Source organism: Vicia villosa, unplaced genomic scaffold (assembly GCF_029867415.1).
Source record: "Vicia villosa cultivar HV-30 ecotype Madison, WI unplaced genomic scaffold, Vvil1.0 ctg.004575F_1_1, whole genome shotgun sequence".
Lineage (NCBI taxonomy): Eukaryota > Viridiplantae > Streptophyta > Magnoliopsida > Fabales > Fabaceae > Vicia > Vicia villosa.
The window spans coordinates 126,655-139,220 of record NW_026706467.1 but is presented as its reverse complement, the minus strand read 5'-3'; positions in this window follow the sequence as shown (position 1 = coordinate 139,220).

Genomic DNA, 12,566 nt, shown 5'->3' with positions numbered 1-12,566 from the left:
AGGATACAAAGTGTGGATTCTTTCAAGTTGGAATCTATCCTTTTTTGTCTTTTTCTATTTTTATTTTCTTTTGGTGAAATGTTTTTCTTGTTGTCATCATTTTAGTATATGTAGTATATAATTGATAATTGATTGCTACTACTATTATACAAATGTTTAGGAGTGGTTTGAATAATTGATTGAAAAAATATAGTTTGTATCGGGTAGCAAATTTTATAATAAGCTTTATATAGAATTTGATTTGAGTTTTAAAAAATTGATTTTAGAAGAAAACAATTTAAAATTATTTCAATTCATACTAGATTTTAATCAAATTCAAGTCTGGCAATATTTATAAATATTGACAAACACATAAGTATTGACACATACATAAATTGAATCTTTCAATGCTAAAGCATTAAGGGGTGGAGATCTCTGGGTGATTCGATATATATAACTCTTCTCATATATAATCAAGTTAACTCATAAATTTAATGAGGTGAATTATATATAGTTCATGTTCAGCTTATTTAGTTAACGAACTTAATTTTTTTGTTCATATTTAACTCATTTGATTCATGAACATAGTTCAACGATTTATTTGTCAAATTGAATTTCAAACTATATTCGAGTTGGTTCAATACATTGTCAGCCCTAACCATGATATTAATCATTCTTTTTTCTTCCTAGAGAAACATAGTAAATAGAAGGTTGGTAATAAGGAAGAACGTTGATTTATGAATTGATAATTGGTTAGGATGTAAAATTTGGTTTGAATACAAAATTAAATATTTACACCTAGTATTATCGGTGGAGATTCAATTCATGCAAACTGTTAAGATTAGTTCAATTATATCCAAGACATCAATTGAAACATTCCTTATGGCTTATCAATTTTGTCTCCTCAAATTGTTAAAGATTTTTTGAAGATTAACTTGTCATTTGACAATATTACTGCTCATAAACTCATTTAGACATGATCTACAAAAGGTAATCTATCTTTTAAAGATGCTTGTAATTGTATAAAGAGGGGTCACATTGAGTCTTCTTGGACAAAATTCATTGGGCATCCCTACATACCACCTGCTAAGTCATTAGTGACTTGGAAATTAATGCACAATGTTATTGCAATAGCAGACAACCTCATTCACAAGTGAATGCATATGGTTTTGAGATCCTCTCTGAAATCTTGATGTGGAAATTGCATACCAATTATTTTTTAGATGCAAGTACACTTTACTTTTCTAATATTAGATAGAGGTATTGTTGGCATGAACATTGATAGAACTAGTTACGAAAGCTTTTTGGAAAATTTTGGTACACAAGAAATAGTATTGTGTTACAACATGATAACATTAATTTTGATAGAGACATTTTTCATGTTAAACAATTAGTCTATATTGCATCTACTTCTTTTAAAGGGGATGTGTACTCGTCAATTCACGAGTTTACAATTATTAAATACTTTGACATCAAATGTCGACCTCCACTTGTACTTAAAATTATATAAGTTAATTGATGTTTTCTTAGTCATAATAGGATTAATTGCAACACGAATAGAGCTTCAAGAGGAAACCCTAGAATATCAACTTGTTGGCATATTTAGGGATAATTTAGGAACATTCCCGAGAGCTTTCTCAGCTAAGCTTGGAGTTGTTACCTCCTTCCAAGTTAAATTGCATGGAATCATGCTTGCTATCGAATATGCTAACATCAAGAATTGGAGAAATTTTTGGCTTGAAGCTGACTCGATGTTGGTCACTCGTGAATTTTCTAATTTGAATATTGTCCTTGGGTCTCTTTAATTTAGTGGAAGAATATTTTACACACTATGTAATATCTCCGCGGAAATTAGGAGGAGATTAGTAACTAATTAATCTAAGTTTCTAAGCCAAACATGTAGATTATTAGCGTTAATCTCATTAATGGCATGGTGTTAATTTCACTTAAGAGGTAAGGGCAAAGGGGTCTTATCCCATAGGTGATATATATTTCATGTTGTGAGGATATCTCACAATTCATTCTTGTGCAAATCATAAAATTGAGAGATTGGAGATAGGAAAGGGCGGGTAAAGACACATAAGAAGTGGCTTGATCATTCATGAAGGGAATTATCTTGCATGTTAGTGTTTTTGAACTCTTGGAGGAAAATCAATGTTGAATTGAGTGAATCATTCAGAGATCGTCTTCATCATTTAACTTTCATGTTTCTTAATATTATTAATATTAGTATTATTAATCCAATTTATAAAATTAGAGAGAATCAAACAATTTTTTAAATATGACATTGTACTTCAATTCTCTTTTTCAGTTCTTATAATTTTCTCAAATTTTAATTTTAGTTTCACAATTCATTTTTAAACCCTGAAAATAACAAACAACATGTGTTTTCTTTCTTCTTTAGAGAATTAAAACCATGTTTAACTTTTAATTTTTATATATATGTTAACCTTTTTATTTAAAATGGATAGCAACTCTAATTCATACTCTAGGTCATATCATCATGGCAATAAGAGCATGAACCAAAATTCAAGTAGTACCGAGAGTTGAAAAGTGATTTCAAAGCCACTTCTCCCCGAAGACTTGATTTTTTATATCCTTAATTTTGTTTCTACAAATGGCTCGTTTAACTCTGTAAGGCATGTTTTCAAAACATGGAGTAATTAGCTTTAAAAAATTAACGTCGTGCACGTTCTATACATGGTTTTCACGTTGATAGTTCCACTCTATGGATTAAAACAACCAAAATTTGATGTACATTATTTTCATACGAAAAACATGTTTTATTAATAAAATAAAGATTGTATTATGATCCACTATGTAATATCTCATGTCCTCTTAAGCGTTATGTTCCTTGTTAGTTGGAATAGATTTAGCTCTTATATGCTCCACTTGTTGTCAATTTGGACAAATTGAGCTCCTATGTGCTCTATTTGTTTTTAGTTGCAAAAATAGATTAATTAATGAACTCGTTTGAGTTTAACTCTTACTCAATTAGCTTGATCTTTATTAATTGGTAAAAGAAACGACATTTTGGTAACATTGTTAAATGGTAAATTGTTACTAGGGGCCAAATCTCATTTAAGATATATACATTTTGTTGGTAAGAGAAAAGGAAGAAAAAAAGAAGAAAAAAAAAAGAGAAGAAAAGAGAATGAAGAGGAGAAAGAGAGAAAGCTCATGGAATAAGAAGAGTTTGGAGCAATGAAGATTTTCACCTCATCTCATCTCTATTCATCATCATCTTCCTCTCATAAGGTAGATTCCTAAATAGATTTGGCCTTGGGAGATTTTGCATGAAATGGAGAAATTAGGGTTTATGTGTTTTTGCTATGAGCATGGAAATTGATGTTGATACATGTTATACTTGTTGTTTGCATTCTTGTTTGTGATAATCCATGTAGTTTGATATTGTTTTGGTATGTTAAAGATTGCGTGCATTCAAACGTGTATGTCAATGCTTGAGCAAGAAATGACCAATTATAATGTATGTGTTGCAAAATTGTTGTCGATTCAACTATTATGATGTATGCCTATCAAATTGTGATGACTGTGGATGGTTTGAATGCGTGTATGCGAAGAAATCGACTAAAATCGGAGATTTGTGCAATGTTGTTTCTGGGCACGACACAACCATGTCATTTGACACGAGTTGGTCGTGTTGTTTCCAAAATTTGGGAAAGAAGTGGGGCGCAGGCTGACATGGGTTGGTCGTGTTCCGCCACTGTCCTGACACCCCAAAGTACCTCTTCCATACCTCATTTTTCCCGTTTCAAATTATCTTGATTCAGATAAGCGTAAGGATCATATACGTATAAGTTTCATAAAAAATGGTGAGTTAAAAAATTTCTCGACTTTTCAGATTTGGGAAAAAACTCGATTAATTTGACTTAGGATGTTTTAATTAAACTTCTAAGTGTGGTGAATGAAAAAATAAATCCTAGTGGTATTAAAATATCGTATATTGAGTTTTGTAACTCAAAATGAGACGTGGTCGGATGCGTTGGAAAGCTAATGCAGTGAATTGTAACATAGCAGAGTTCATATGTTTTTATTCCATTCTAACTCCCCCAGTAAGTCTGGTTAACCCCGCCATAGGATGATCGGATGTGCGCTTTCTTTGTTGCGCGTAAGTGGATTAGCTTAGGCTGAAGCAAGTTGCATGAAAGTTTCACCCAATGCTTATTTAACAAGTTAATTGAATAACTTGACAAGGAACCATTTATGTTAATGCCAAATATTACTTGATTGGTGATATTATACTATCAGGTATGCTTATGTTCCCATTTTTAGTTAGTTATTTGATGAGGAACCTTTGTTTCAAAAGTCCTATTAGTGAAGAACCTTTATTTTGAAAGTCCTCTTGGTGATGAATTATTATTTTTGCTTCATGTATAAAAGTATGACGTGTGTGTTATGAACTATATTATGATTTGATTGCTTGTGTGTATGTATTAAATGATTAAAAACTTATGATGAGGAGTGAGGTTAAACCTAAGGTTCGTAACTAGGTGAATGAATTAGTAGGGATAACTAGGGCTATGACAAATGATTTACATATGTTCAACCAAATGGGTTAGAGCCTCATGGAAAACGTAGACCTCAAAGTGGATTAGAGTCTCATACGAGGAAGACACTCGAAATGGGTTCGAGTCTCATATGGAGTGATGATTCTTGAAGTGAGTTTGAGTTCCATGGAGAATCTTAATCCACAAGAAAGTCGAATCATGATACAAACATTTGTGACCCGTATTTGTTGTCCTATACATAGGCTTATCCAAGGAAAGGTGTTTGGATGCATTTGTAAATAGTGGCTTATTGAGTTGAACGAACTCAAGTTTACATGTTTGCGTGCAAAATTTTCTTAGATACTTAAGTTTTTCTCTATTGTGTAAATGTACACATGTATTGATTTTGAGAATCTTAAGTTTAGGAATCGATAATAAACCCTGTAGAACCGGGTGGACCCATAAGGTAGGGGAACTCACTAAGATTATTATCTCACCCCACTATTATTCTTGTTTTTCAGGTGTCTCATTTCAGGTGGATTATGTGCAAATGTGGATGACATTTTAAAGACTTTTGTTATCATGATTTTTCACGGTGGATTATGTGCAAATGTGGATACTGTACATAGATCTTAGTTTTTGATTAGGCACTCTTGTATATCATGTGCCATAGTTGTATATTTTTATTTTGAACATGTATATATATCGAATGTTGATATGCTCCTATGTTGTATCAGTACCAATTAACACTACGTATAACATATTTTCTAGATGTATATTATACGGGATGTTACACACTTAATAAAACATAATTACCGAGAGTTGTAAAGCGATTTCAAAGCCAGTACTTCCTAAAGACTTAATTTTTTATATCCTTAGTTTTGTTTCTATAAATTGCTTGTTTACCTCTACAAGGCATGTTTGCAAAACATGGACTACTGATATTAGTAGCTTCAAATTTTTTGAACGTTGTGCACGTTTTAAATAATAGTCTTTACATTGATAGTTCCATTCCATATATTAAAACAAGAAAAATTTGATTTTACATTATTTTTATATCAAAAACATGTTTGATTAATCCAATAAAGACTGTTATATGATCCACTTAGTAAAAACATAAGTATTGAACAATTTTTAACATTTTAGTGTTGTTTGCAGTTCCCTTAAATTATATAATAAAAATATTATATAATATAAATTGTACTCATTGGGCGCTTCCTAGAGGTCTATCTGATCATTGTCCTTTGTTGTTGAATATTGATGTCCATAATTGGGGTCTGAGGCCTCAACGCATGTTGAAACGTTGGGCTGATATACCAGGGTATCATGAATACGTGGTCAAGCAATTGAGGGCTTTACGGATTGATGGGTGGGGTGGTTATGTGTTAAAGGAAAAATTGAGGTTAATAAAAGGAAGGTTGAAATGGTGGAATCAACAACATGCGCAAAATTTAGATGGTAGAATTATTAAGTTAAATGAGCGTATTGACTTTCTTGATTTGAAAGGGAGCATAGTAGTGTAAATGAAGAAGAGGTGGAATAACTTCATGAGTTATCGGCTGATTTGATGTCATTATCTAAATTGAATTCTAACATTCAGTGGCAGAAGTCCATATTGAATTGGTTGATGGAGATGCAAACTCAAAATTCTTTCATGGGTATATGTTAGATAGGAAAAGGGTTAATGCGATTGTGACTTATTTGACAATGGTGGTTTGGTGGAAGGTGTTAAACCAATTAGGAATGTCGTTTTTCAACATTTTCGAAATCATTTTAAGGTTAGTAATGGTGATCGACTGTAGATGGATAACTTGGTGTATAAAAGTCTCAGTGGGGAGTAATGGGATGATCTTGTTAAGCCTTTCTCTATGGAGGAAGTGAAAAAGGCTGTTTGGGATTATGATAGATTTAAGAGTCCTCGGTCGGATGGTGTGAGTTTTGGGTTTTTAAAAGAATTTTGGGACATTTTGAAAGATGGTCTTTTGAGGTTTATGGTGGAGTTTTATTGTAACGGGAAGTTAGCTAAAGAAATTAATAGCACGTTTATTACTTTGGTTCCTAAAGTTGCTAGCCTGCAGCGGGTGGCGGATTTTCGGCCTATCTCGCTAGTTGGGTGTTTATATAAAGTTTTGGCAAATATGTTGGCGAATAGATTGAAAAAGGTGATTGGGGGATGATTTCGTATACCCAATCAACTTTTATTGTTGGTAGACAAATTCTCGATGGCATTCGAATAGCGAATGAAGTGGTAGATGAAGCTCGAAAGAAGAAGAAAGAGTTACTATTATTTAAAGTGGATTTTGAAAAAACTTATGATTCAGTGAATTGGGGGTTATTTAAATAGAGTGATGGTTAGAATGCAATTTCCTACTTTATGGGTAAGGTGGATAAACAAATGTGTAACTTCAGCTTCGGTGCTAGTTAATGGCAGTCCAACTGATGAGTTTAAGTTGGAAAAAGGTTTGCGTCATGGTGATCCGTTATCACTTTTTCTCTTTTTAATTGCGGCAGAGGGTTTTAGTGTTTTGATGAATGCCATTGTACAAAAGGGAATGTTTATAGGGTATAAAGTGATGAGTGAGGATTTGGGATCGATTACTCACCTTCAGTTTGCAGATGATGCTCTTTTGATGTTTTGATGGGGGTTAAGAGTTGGGCTAATGTGAGGGTTCTCAAAGTGGTCTTGTTATTGTTTGAATCCATTTCGAATTTAAAGGTGAATTTTCATAAGAGTATGGTGGCATCAACTAAGTGGCTTACGGTGGACTACGAATAAGAGTCATTAGATTAAGTTGTTGTATCCGATCTTATCATATACCACCTGCATAAAAAAATTTCTTACCGTATCTTCTTCATTTTCACTCTTAACCACCATTCTTTTCGTGCAAATTTTAAAAGCATCACACTCTTGTTGTAGAAAGTTAAAAGTGAATATTTTTTAAATTAACTCCATCAAAAACTCAACAACATCACCAACAACCTCATTGAAAACACCATTGAAATTGCTGTTAAAAAACCAACAGTTCTTCATATAAGCTTTACCCTTACAAAACAATCCATGATTGGTTGGAAATTCAATCCAAACATATGCTACTTCACATTTATTTTACTACTGCTAGTTATTAAACTTAAATCTACTGTATGTAGCCATGTACCATTATAATAAGATAGCTTATTAAGGATAAGTGCTCGTACTATAATTGAAGAACAAACAACAAGCATAACATTTAACACACATTTAACACGTAGAAAAAGACTAGGCAAAATACCCTTTTTGGTCCCTTATGTTAACCTCGGGGTTCATTTTGGTCCCTTAACTTCAAAAAATGTCATATTGGTCCCTTAACTCTTCAAAAGGTGTCATTTTAGTCCTTTTTGTCACATTAGCGACAGAAAGACTAAAAAATTGGTCGCTAAATCCACATCACAAACTCATATTCTTCATAAACCTGTCCAAAAAAAAAAATCACCAAGCATTTACAAAATCAAAAATTCAAACCAAAACCACCATTGAAAAACCATTCTCATTCTCATGAAGCAACGGTTTTAACATTACAACCACAGAAAATCAAAACAACTTGTGAAATGTGAAAAACAACAAAAAAAGAAATTTGACACCCTCCTTCAACAACAGAGTGGAGATTGGATCGGAAAAGAAGACCGTCGAAAACGCAAGGAACATCCGGAAAACACAAAATCCTCGACAATACCATTCGTCCAGGTTCTGTCGCCGCACACAAACCGCTCACTTTCCGACGAGGCTGCACCGCCACCTTTCCTCTCTCCGTCAAACGCAAATGCCCCGACACCAGCGAGGTCCTCCGCTTCTGCCAACTATTTCCATCGCGTGAGAACCCTTTTGTCATTTTTTAAGAGAGTAAGAATGATGTTGTTACAAAATGAAGGCAAGGTGAGGAAGAGGAAGAAGAAGAGGGGAAATTGAGGAAGAAGACACGTTAAACAGAGAGAGAAAGAGAAAAAAGAGACACAAAACTGGAAATAGAAAAAGGACGACAGAGAAAGTTGCTTTTGAAATTTGAATTAAAGTGAACATTGAAAGGAGAGGTAATAGGAAAATATCATTTAAATTGGACCAAGTGACACCATCAACTCATTCCAACCTAATGATCAAAGGCAAAAAACAACAACTTTGTAATTGATATAGAACTATATGACATAATTAGTTGCAAAAAGTAATTTTAGGACCAAAATTGCCCCCATTTTGTGGAGGTGGCAAAATTAGAAGGAAGGATAATTGTGAGTTTTCCAAAGATATATCTTTTCTTATATGGTAAATATTTTTTTTAAAAGATATCCATTTATGGAACCTCAAGGATTGATAAATTTTGAAGAAAGAGTAAGACTTAATATTTTGAACATAGAAGCAATATTCAATCTTGCAAAACTTTTGTTGATTTTTTTAATAAGGTCTTGTTGATTATTGATGAAGTTAATTTAAAAAATATTTACTTCTAACTTTCTAAAACAATAAAGTGATACTTTAAAAATTTATATTGAAAAGATAGTTAAGAGTGAAAATGAAGAAGATAGAGAAAAAAAACTTTTATATAAGTGATATATAGTGTCTGTTTGTTTTATCTTTAAATAAACTAGTGTCTTACCCGTGCGTTCGCACGGGTACCCGTCGTGTTCGCGCATTGTGGTTGAGAGAAAAAAAAGGTATTAGTAAAAGACTAAATGTTGATTAAAATGGGTAAAGTTATAAAAATACTAATATTAAAAAAATCGAATATTGAAAATAAAAAAATAATTAAGAAAATAAAATTTATATTGTTTTAGAAGGATGCACTTAAAAAATTTAGAGGTTCCATTGAGAAATAATATGTGTAAAGAAAATGTGTGATTTCGTTAATATTAAATATTTTGATGACTAATTCATGTTCTCGTTAATATTCAATATTTTATTAAGTAACTTCATGTTCCCGTTAATATTCAATATTTTGATCAATAAATTCATGTTCCCGGTAACATTCATTATTTTGATCAGTAACTTTGTATTTTCGTTAATATTACAAATTTGTTCCCGTTAATATTCAGTATTTTCATCAATAATTCCATGCTCTCGTTAATATTTATTATTTTGATCAGTAACTCCGTGTTCCCATTAGTATTTATTATTTTGATCAATAACTCCGTGTTCCCGTTAATATTTCAAATTTGTTCCCGTTAATGTTTAAAAAATTTATCAGTAACTTAATGTTTATGTTAATATTCCAAAAAATTATCAGTAACTTCGTGTTCTATTTAATATTCAATATTTTGTTAATAACTTTGTATTCCCGTTAATATCTTCCCGTTAATATTCAAAAATTAAATATTTAGATCAATAACTTCGTGTTTCCGTTAATATTCAAAATTTGGATCATAACTTCGTGTCCCCGTTAATATTTAATATATTAATCAATAACTCCGTGTTTTCGTTAATATTCAATATTTTGAAGATTAACAGGATACCCGTGCATTCGCACGGGTACCAGTGTGATACGCTCATTTGTTTAAAATGATTTATTTTACATAAAAAAAATAAGATAGTTAAATAAAAATTATATGAAAAAATAAATAGAAAGATATGAAGGAAAATTGATATTTCCGTTAATATTCCAAATTTGTTCCCGTTAATATTCAACATTTTGATCAGTAACTTCATGTTCCCGTTAATACTCATTATTTTGATCAGTAACTCCGTGTTCCCGTTAATATTCATTATTTTGATCAATAATTTTGTGTTCCCGTTAATATTCTAAATTTGTTCCCGTTAATATCCAAAAAATTCATGTATTTCAATTAGTTAATTCACCTTTCCGTTATTATATAATATCCAAAAATTTCATGTATTTCAATTAGTTAATTCACCTTGGATTGAGTCAAATAAAAGGTAACAAAATTGTTAATAAAATTGTAAAGTAACACTAATTTTTAAATTTTATTTTTAAACTTCAAATATAAAAATTTGACTCATTTCTAATATTTGGCTCATTTTAATAAAACTGTATAGTCTTAAAAGTTCTTAAAAGTAAAATAAGAGATGTTAGACAACAAAAATAAGAGACAAAAATAATATCATTTATACAAATATTTGAAATAATGATATATTATTTTCCCGTATGTTGACATCATTTATAAGTATTCTGTAACGATAGTTATTTTTAAAATAAGTATTCAGAATACGCATTGAAAATTGATAAATGTGAAAAATAAAAATTAATTCTATGTATTATATTATCTTAAAAAAGATTGTATCTTAAATGAAAACCATAAATATTAAAATATAGAATTAGAAAGATTTATCACTTAAAGTCAAATAATCAATTAGAAATTTGAAAGGTAGTGCAATTAAAACTAAATAATATATAATTTATTGTATCCTTAATGACAAAATATTTATACAAAATAGCTACGGTTACGAAGAATGAAAAGTTAAATCCCCTTCACATAATAAGTATTAAATTCATATATTTAAGTATTAAAATCATACATTTAATCATCTTAAATAAAAAATAATCAAAGGATATAATTATTATTGCTTTAAGTTGAAATTAATTTAATTTAATTTAATTTAATTTTTTACTATCAAATTCCTCATAAAAATTAGTTTCGGTTATAATAAATTTGAAAAGATAATTGGTATTACAATAATTTTGAAAAATTTTAAATAATATTGTTGCATATTTAATTGGAATAAATTTCGTTCAACTATTAAATTATTAAAAAAATAGTAAAATAATAATTAGAGTCATGTGTTTGAACATAAATAAAAAATTTGTCAAGCGTAAGGGACAAAATTCAGGTGCGTGCAATTATTTGAAACGACCGTATTCCATATATCATCAGTTAAAAATAATAAATCCTATATAGTAATAATAGAAAGTTGATTCTTTTATTCTTAATTTTAGTTATTTCTTCTCGTATATAAAATTAATTTAATCAATATAGTTATTTGTATATAAATATTTTTTTGTCATTAATTATAAAAATATTTCAATCATTAGTAAATTTGTTATATATATATATATATACTTGAAAAATGTCTCCCTATTTAAACTTACATTATATTCTTTCCTTTTATATATTATATAAAACCCGTTTTCATAATTATTCTTTCTTTTATTATTTTTTCAAATATTAAACTATTTTTGCTTTAATATATTAAAGAAAAAATATAGGCACAACCAATTTAAAAAAAATATATATCAAAATTATATTAATTATACTTAGTCTCAAAATAAAAGTTATACTATTCTATGGTCAATAATATATTATTCTATGGTCAATAATTTGAAATATTTTGGTATGTTATCTTGAAGACAATAAATGATTTTGACTTGTTTTTAATATTAATTTATTTTCATTCAACTGTAATATACAAGCACAATATATACATATTTTTGAAATGATTTAAGGCCAATTAATATTTTCATAACTGTCACAGAAACGGTCCTATATTGTTAATATTGCTTTAAATGCCAACAATAATTGATATGTGATTTTAAAAATATATTAATTTTATATGTATTAGTAAAATAAATTGATAAACTAATGTTTTTAGATGAAATATAAATATTTAAAGAAATAAAATATTTTCTAACTTTATAGGAAATAATTTAAAATCATCAATTATGTGAACAAACGTGAGTTATAACATGTAGTACATTAATTACAATTAATTAAATTTAACGATTAAAATAGAAAATTAATAGAAAAAAATTATGTATCTTCGATATTTTTATCTTTTTATCACATTATTAATATTTATTATTATAATATAGTATTATTTTTAATTGGTTGATAAAAATATATATGAACCAATTTATTTCAAGTTTTCTAATTATTATTAAGATTTGTTATAGTTAGTTTTTATTAAACTCCTTAAAATCATTCTTAACATTGCATTAATAAAAGGTTCAAAAAAAATTCAAAGGAAAGGAACAAAAAGGCAAAACTCGTATAATACTTCTCTGAGTATTATTATTACTATCATAAGTTCATATTTTTACATTTTTTTTAGAATCTTATAATTAGCTTTAGGATTGTATATAGTTATCAGAAAAATAGATATTT